Source organism: Salvelinus sp. IW2-2015, unplaced genomic scaffold (genome assembly GCF_002910315.2).
Source record: "Salvelinus sp. IW2-2015 unplaced genomic scaffold, ASM291031v2 Un_scaffold1346, whole genome shotgun sequence".
Classification (NCBI taxonomy): domain Eukaryota; kingdom Metazoa; phylum Chordata; class Actinopteri; order Salmoniformes; family Salmonidae; genus Salvelinus; species Salvelinus sp. IW2-2015.
The window spans coordinates 116,637-124,416 of NW_019942851.1; positions in this window are offsets into that span (position 1 = coordinate 116,637).

Consider the following 7,780-nt stretch of genomic DNA (forward strand, 5'->3'; position numbering starts at 1 on the left):
CTTAGTTTTAGAGATGTTCAGGACCAGTTTATTACTGGCCACCCATTCCAAAACAGACTGCAACTCTTTGTTAAGGGTTTAAGTGGCTTCATTAGCTGTGGTTGCTGATGCGTATATGATTGAGTCATCAGCATACATGGACACACATGCTTTGTTTAATGMCAAAGGCAGGTCATTGGTAAAAATAGAAAAGAGTAGAGGGTCTAGAGAGCTGCCCTGCAGTAACACCACACTTTACATGTTTGACATTAGAGAAGCTTCCATTAAAGAAAGCCCTTTGAGTTCTGTTAGATAGATAACTCTGATAACTCTCACATACTTTTTTCAACAACAGGTTATGGTCAATAATATCAAAGGCTGCACTGAAATCTGACAGAGCAGCTCCCACAATCTTCTTATTATCAATTTCCTTCAACCAATCATCAGTCCTTTATGTCAGTGCAGTACATGTTGAGTGCCCTTCTCTATAAGCATGCTGAAAGTCTGTTCTTAATTTGTTTACAGAGAAATAGCATTGTATTTGGTCAAACACAATTATTTCCAACAGTTTGCTTGGAGCTGTCAGTAAGCTTATAGGTCTGCTGTTAGAACCAGTGAAGGCCGCTTTACCGCTCTTGGGTAGCGGAATTACTTTGGCTTCCCTCCAGGCCTAAGGACAAAGACTTTCCTCTAGGCTCAGATTTAAGATATGACAGATAGGAGTGGCTATAGAGTCAGCTACCATCCTCAGTAGCTTTCCATCTAAGTTGTCAATGCCAGGAGGTTTGTCATTATTGATTGTTAACAATAATTTCCCCACATCTCACACACTAACTTTACAAAATGCAATGCTTTTCTTTCATTGTTTATTTTTTTGTGCATGGATACGATGGCTCAGTGTTTGTTGTTGGCATGTCCTGCCTAAGTTTGTCCACTTCACCAATGAAGTAATCATTAAAATAATTGTCAACATCAAATGGTGTTGTGATGAATAATACATTTGGTCTTTCTGCCCATTTCATTTAAAGTTCTCCAATGTGTTTTCCCCATCATTCTTTTTTATCATTGATCTTGGCTTCATAATACAGTTTCTTCTTTTTGTTGAGTTTAGTCACATAATTTCTCAATTTGCAGTAAGCCAGCCAGTCGGATGTGCAGCCAGACTTATTAGCCACTCCTGTTGCTCCATCTCTTTCAACCATACCGTTTTTCAATTCCTCATCAATCTATGGAGCCTTAACAGTTTTAACAGTCAGTTTCTTAACAGGTGCATGTTAATTAATAATTGGAAAAAGCTATTTCATAAATTCATCAAGTGCAGCGTCTGGATGCTCCTTATTAATCACATCAGACCAACAAATTGTTTTAACATCATCCACATAAGTCACAGCAAAATATTTTGTATGATCTCTTATATACTATTTTAGGCCCAGCTTTTGGAACTTTGGCTTTCCTGGATATAGCCACAATCCTGTGATCACTGCATCCAATGGGTATGGATACAGCTTTAAAACAAAGTTCTACAGTATTAGTAAAAAAGTACAAAACAGGAAAGGGCCTTCCCCAAACTTTTGCCACAAAGTTGGAAGCACAGAATAGTCTAGAATGTCATTGTATGCTGTAGCGTTAACATTTTCCTTCATTGGAAATAAGGAGCCTGAACAATGAAAAACAGCCCCAGACCATTATTCCTCCTCCACCAAACTTTACAGTTGGCATTATGCATTAGGGCAGATAGCGGTTTCCTGGCATCCGCCAAACCCAGATTTGCCCGTTGGACTGCAAGATTGTGAAGCGTGATTCATCACTCCAGAAAACGCATTTCCACTGCTCCAGAGTCCAAAAGGCTGCGAGTTTCACACCACTCCAGCCAATGCTTGACGTTGAACATGGAGATCTAACATGCTGACCACACTGCTCCCTACGCAAAATAAATGTACACATACATGTTATTCAATCATTGCACCAACACTGCTCGCGCGCCTCAGCGAGCGTCTGGGTGGCTAGACACTAAAATAAAAATAGGTTATATTTGTGATGCTCAATGCGCTGCAAGTCCAGCCTCTCCCATCTCCTCATTGGTGTTTAGGAGCATATACCCACGTGGGTGATTGAAAGATGAACTGACGTCCACACTCCAGTCGGTTGTAGTAATGCACCGTAAAGTTGGTTACCAACCGCCATATAAAGTTCAAATAAGTAAAAAAGAAGCCTGAGAAAGGAGATATGACGAGAAAGGAATCCGGTTTACCGTTTTATCTGTGGATTAATTGTCGGAGTAGAGGACCTTGTGCATTTCAGGTAAAATAACAACCCAATGTTTATATCCCAGGACAAATTAGCTAGCAAGCTAGCTAGCTAAATTGCCATAAATGTTTAATGCTTTTCAACCTGTCCCCAAATGAATATATATAATTGGTTCAGAGTTCGTTTTGATATTTCAAGCTGTGTGTCCTGATCGTGTCTGGTGTGGGGGTACAAAATCAACATGCACGCGATGGCGCACGTCCAGTTTGGTCAACATGTTAGGCTTGTGTGCTGCTCCTCGGCCATGGAAACCCATTTCATGAAGCTCCCAACAAACAGTTCTTGAGCTCATGTTGCTTCCGGAGGCAGTTTGGAACTCGGTAGTGAGTGTTGCAACCAAGGACAGACAATTTTTACTTCTGTGGCCTACCACTTTGCGGCAGAGCCGTTGTTGCTCCTAGGCATTTCCAATTCACAATAACAGCACGTGCAGTTGACTGGGGCAGCTCTAGCAGGGCAGAAATTCGACAAACTGACTTGTTGGAAAGGTGGCATCCTATAACGGTGCCACGTTGAAAGTCACTGAGCTCTTCTGTAACATTCTACTGCCAATGTTTGTCTATGAAGATTGCATGGATGTGTGCTCGATGTTATATACCTGTCAGCAACAGGTGTGGCTGAAATAGCCAAATCCACTAATTTGAAGGGGTGTACACATACTTTTGTAGATATCGTTTACATTCAATGGCTTAAGACTGTCATGAATGCAAATGCCACCTTGGACATGAGRTTTGAACCTGCGTTTGCAACAATAACACACTGAAGCCAACCGTGACTTTGGAGCATGAAGGTTTCATGTTCCTCTAGGCTCTTAGGTGAGTTGATTTTACTGTGTGATTATATGTTAGCCATCCGGTACATGTGCAGTAAACTTTTTCACATAAAAAAAAAACCTTTTCACATCAAAAAGAGTTTCTTCAGTTATGGGCTCTTACCAGCAGATTTACTCACAAATACACTTTGATGAAGGCCAAGTTCACCATACAACAGATAGCTCCAACAACCAGAATGACATACCGGTAGGCTATTATCCCACAAGAGTCTTAACTTCTCTAGGGTAGGGGGCAGCATTTGGAATTTTGGATGAAAAGCATGCCGAAATTAAACTGCCTGCTTCTCGGGCCCAGAAGATATGATATGCATATAACTGGTAGATTTGGATAGAAAACACTCCAAAGTTTCCAAAACTGTTAAAATAGTGTCTGTGAGTATAACAGAACTGATTTGGCAGGCGAAAACCTGAGAAAAATCCATTCGGGGAGTAGTTTTTTGTTTGTTTTTGTAGTTTTCTATTCAATGCCATTACAGTATCCATTGACTTAGGACTCAAATTGCAGTTCCTATGCCTTCCACTAGATGTCAACAGTCTTTAGAAATTGTTTCAGGCTTGTATTCTGAAAAATGAGGAAGTAAGAGCAGTCTGAATGAGTGGACCCTAAAGTGTCACAGAGCTTTTTCATGCGCGCGACAGAGAGAGTGCCTTTCTTGTTTACCTTTTATATTGACGATGTTATTGTCCGGTTGAAATATTATCAATTATGTAGGCTAAAAACAACCTGAGGATTGAATATAAACATTGTTTGACATGTTTCTATGAACTTTACGGATACAATTTGGATGTGTTGTCTGCCTGTTTTGACTGCGTTTGAGCCTGTGGATTACTGAAGAAAACGCGCGAACAAAACAGAGGTTTTTGGATATAAAGAGACTTTATCGAACAAAAGGAACATTTATTGAGTAAATTAATGTCTGCTGAGTGCAAACATATGAAGATTATCAAAGGTAAGGGATTAATTTTATCTCTATTTCTGACTTGTGTAACTCTTCTACTTGGCTGGTTACTGTTTGTAATGATTTGTCTGCTGGGCTATGTTCTCAAATAATCGTAAGGTATGCTTTCGCCGTAAAACATTTTTTAAATCTGACACCGTGGTTGGATTCACAAGAAGTTCATCTTTAATCCTATGTAAAATACGTTTTGTTTTCTGAATCTTTATAATGAGTATTTCTGTATTTGAATTTGGCGCCCAGCAGTTTCACTGGCTGTTGAGGAGGTGGGACGCTAACGTCTCAGATACCCAAGAGAGGTTAAGGCCCCTTGAAGTATCCCCCCCCCCMAAAAAAATGTATGAAACATTTTATTTGAAGTGTCTGTTCTACAGTATATCTGAGAGGATTATTATTATTAATTTTTTTACTTGTATTTTACCCCTTATTTTTGTCACTAAACTGTCTCCATATATTCAGTACTTACATATATATTTTTTAACTGATACCGGAGGACCTTCGTATGAATCTTGTGAGGCCTGTGGACGTCCTAGAGCAAAACAACCACCATGTACATGTTCGTGAGAGTCTCACCTTTCCAAAGTGTGTAGCCCAAACTGTTTGGATGCTACAGACAGAAGTTGGCATACCAGCTGTACCCCCTTCAGGGTGGGGTCGTAGAGCAAAACGGAGAACACCATCATGTTCGTGAGAGTCTCATCATTCCATAGAGGGGTCATAATAGTTTTGTAGGCCAAACCGTTCGGACGCTACAGACAATTTTGTGAGAAGACGCCTAATGGTCTTGCAAACACCGCTCTAGCTCTGTCACCTTTCACCGCAGATGCGTAAGTGYGACAGGCAGATGCGGTGGATTTTTGATGCATCCAATGCAAAAAAGGTTAGGTTCAATTGATTTTGGGGGAGTTTTTTTATTATGCTAATTAGATTTCTGCGGGGGCACGAAGTGGACCAACTGAAGTAGGCCACCAATTTTCACCAAATGTAAATACCAATGTAACCAAGATATAAGCGATCGCCTCTGATGGTGGCATATGTCATTGTAAATCCATTGTGAAGGGCTATTGAGTTTACATTGAGAATTATTTTGGATATACAGTTGTAACTGTGGATGCTACATTGGTCTATGGYTGAGTTGAGTTGAGYAGTCTAATATCATCAGACAAAATGACACACAGCTCAACTCAGCTCAGCCATAGACTGATATAGTGTAACAGTACTCTGCTTGCATTGTGTACAATCAATCGTCGACACGAACTCCAACATGTAGCACCAGTCATGGAGATTTATTCTGATAGGAACAGCACAAAATTGCACGTCATGCAATGCACGGCTCACCATCCAACTCTGCACTCACGCACGCTGGTTTGGTGCTTGTTCACTGGGCATGTAGTTACCAAAATAATACAATTACAATATACAATATAATATCTTTAACAATGTACCTGATAGGAACAGCACAAAATTGCACGTCATGCAATGCACGGCTCACCATCCAACTTTTTATTATGACCCCTCTATTTATATTTGTGAAGGGAAATACGAGGTTCACACTCGGCACTGACACAAAAGTCATTCAAATTCCTTACTTCCACAAAGCAAAATTAAGTGTCCAATATGTGTAAAAGTCTGGTTAAAATGTATTAATCGGTAATGACTTTTCAGACAAATGGACAGTACTGGACAAATGGGCAGCCCAATACTCACTCACTCTGTTGGCTAGCAGTGAGGGAGATGGTGTCATGGTGGTTGCCTGTGCAGAGCTTACCCCAGGGCAATACCCACACAACATGTTTAGGCAAAACGCATGCGACAACTATGCTGACCCTGTCCATTAACAGATAAGGTTGTGTGCGTCAAGGAGTTTAATTACTTTAAAAAAATATATCATTGTATCTTTAATTTGGCTTTTGATAAGACTTTTTAAAAAATTGGATTATCACAAGGTAAACACTGTCTACCCTACCTATCCTGACTGCACATCACTGGTCAGCTGTAGGGTACTGTCCTGAAAACAAACAGTTTTCCCTTTTACATACTCAGTGATCTAACAACATTTACATTCAGAGATGATATAACAAATGTATAATTTAGTATTTTCTTTCCATTGTGATGAGTCCTCTGGCTAATTGGAGATGTTCACTGAGCTGATGTTGGTTGGTGTCCAGCCAATCACAAGACTTGTCTTTGACAGCAATATGGTTACCAGACGGTCTTCAGCCCTAACAAATCCGCTAAGCCCCAAAACGGTGTGTGTGTAATGATTACTCACCAACCTGTGACCTCAACATAAAGACGACACACTTCAACCAACTGCACACACTTTTTGAAGTGTTAAGTGTGTGTACAGTATATGTGCATATCTGCCAGCATATGTTGTGCGTACAGTATGCGCATGCCTTGTTTGCATGTGTGTGTATACATGCCTGGGCCTGTGTGCACACCTTTCCTCCTCCCTGCAACCCTTACCAAACCACCAAACAGTTTTCTTGTGGAAAGTAAAAAAAAAAGGGGAATAAAATATATTTACTGAACTTCATATTCTTGTCAAACATCATACTGTACTTGTTGTACTCCTCCACATCCTCATTGATGGTTCCTGATCTGAGTTTCCTGGAGGAACTGTTGTTTGTTGTTATGCTATGCTGTTGTGTGTGTCCTCCATTTTTGGCCCAGACATATTGCCCTATTGGTCATATCAGGTGTGTGTGTGTTTGTTGTATAGGCTGGTGGGGAGGACAGGATCATTGTAAYGGCTGGAATAGAATAAATGGAATGGTATCAAACAGATCAAACATTTGGAAACCACATGTTTGACTCCATTCCATTTATTCCATTCCAGCCATTACAATGATCCTGTCCTCCTATAGCTCCTCCCACCATCCTCCTCTGATGTGTGTGTGTATGTGTGTGTGTGTGTGTGTGCGTGCGTGTGTGTGTGTGTGTGTGTATTAAGGAATGTTATGGAACATTTAATCAGCCTTGGCGGGAATGTGGTCGTTGTGACTGCCGTGGCAGTTGGAATGGAGGGCGKGTTTTTCCAATCTGTCTGCAGCACTGTGCCTGCTGCTGGTCACCTGCTCACAATTAGGACTGGATTTGGATATCTCCCCTGCTCTCCCCTTGCTGGCCTCTGCAATTACTGACTGGGCTGAGCCTCTCTATCACTGGTCTGGGAACAGTCATAGAGACACAGTGGGGTTGGAGCAGCTTGGTGTCAAAGCCCGTTTATACCTGGTTCTTATCACGACTCAGGATATGACCCAGATGCAGACACAAGAGGTGGATAGTTCGATTCTCAGAGTATTTAATATAACAAAGGGGCAGCCAAAAAGGCAGATCGAGGGCAGGCAGAGGTTCGTAAACCAGGTCAGAGTCAAGCAGGTACAGGACGGCAGTCAGGGTCAGGACAGGACAGGCAGAAAGGTCAGAACCGGAAAGACTAGAAAACAAAAACTTGAGAAACGGGGAAACATGCTGATAAGACCTGACAAAATAAGACGAACTGGCAACATACAAACAGAAAACGCAGGTATAAATACACAGGGGATAATGGGGAAAATGGGAGACACCTGGTGGGGGTGGAGACAAGCACAAGACTGGTGAAACAGAACAGGGTGTGACAGTTCTAAAACCCGTCTGTTGTCCTGATCTCATCTACGTTCTGATCGCACCCACATTTGTCGACAGGTGTAGACAATCAAAA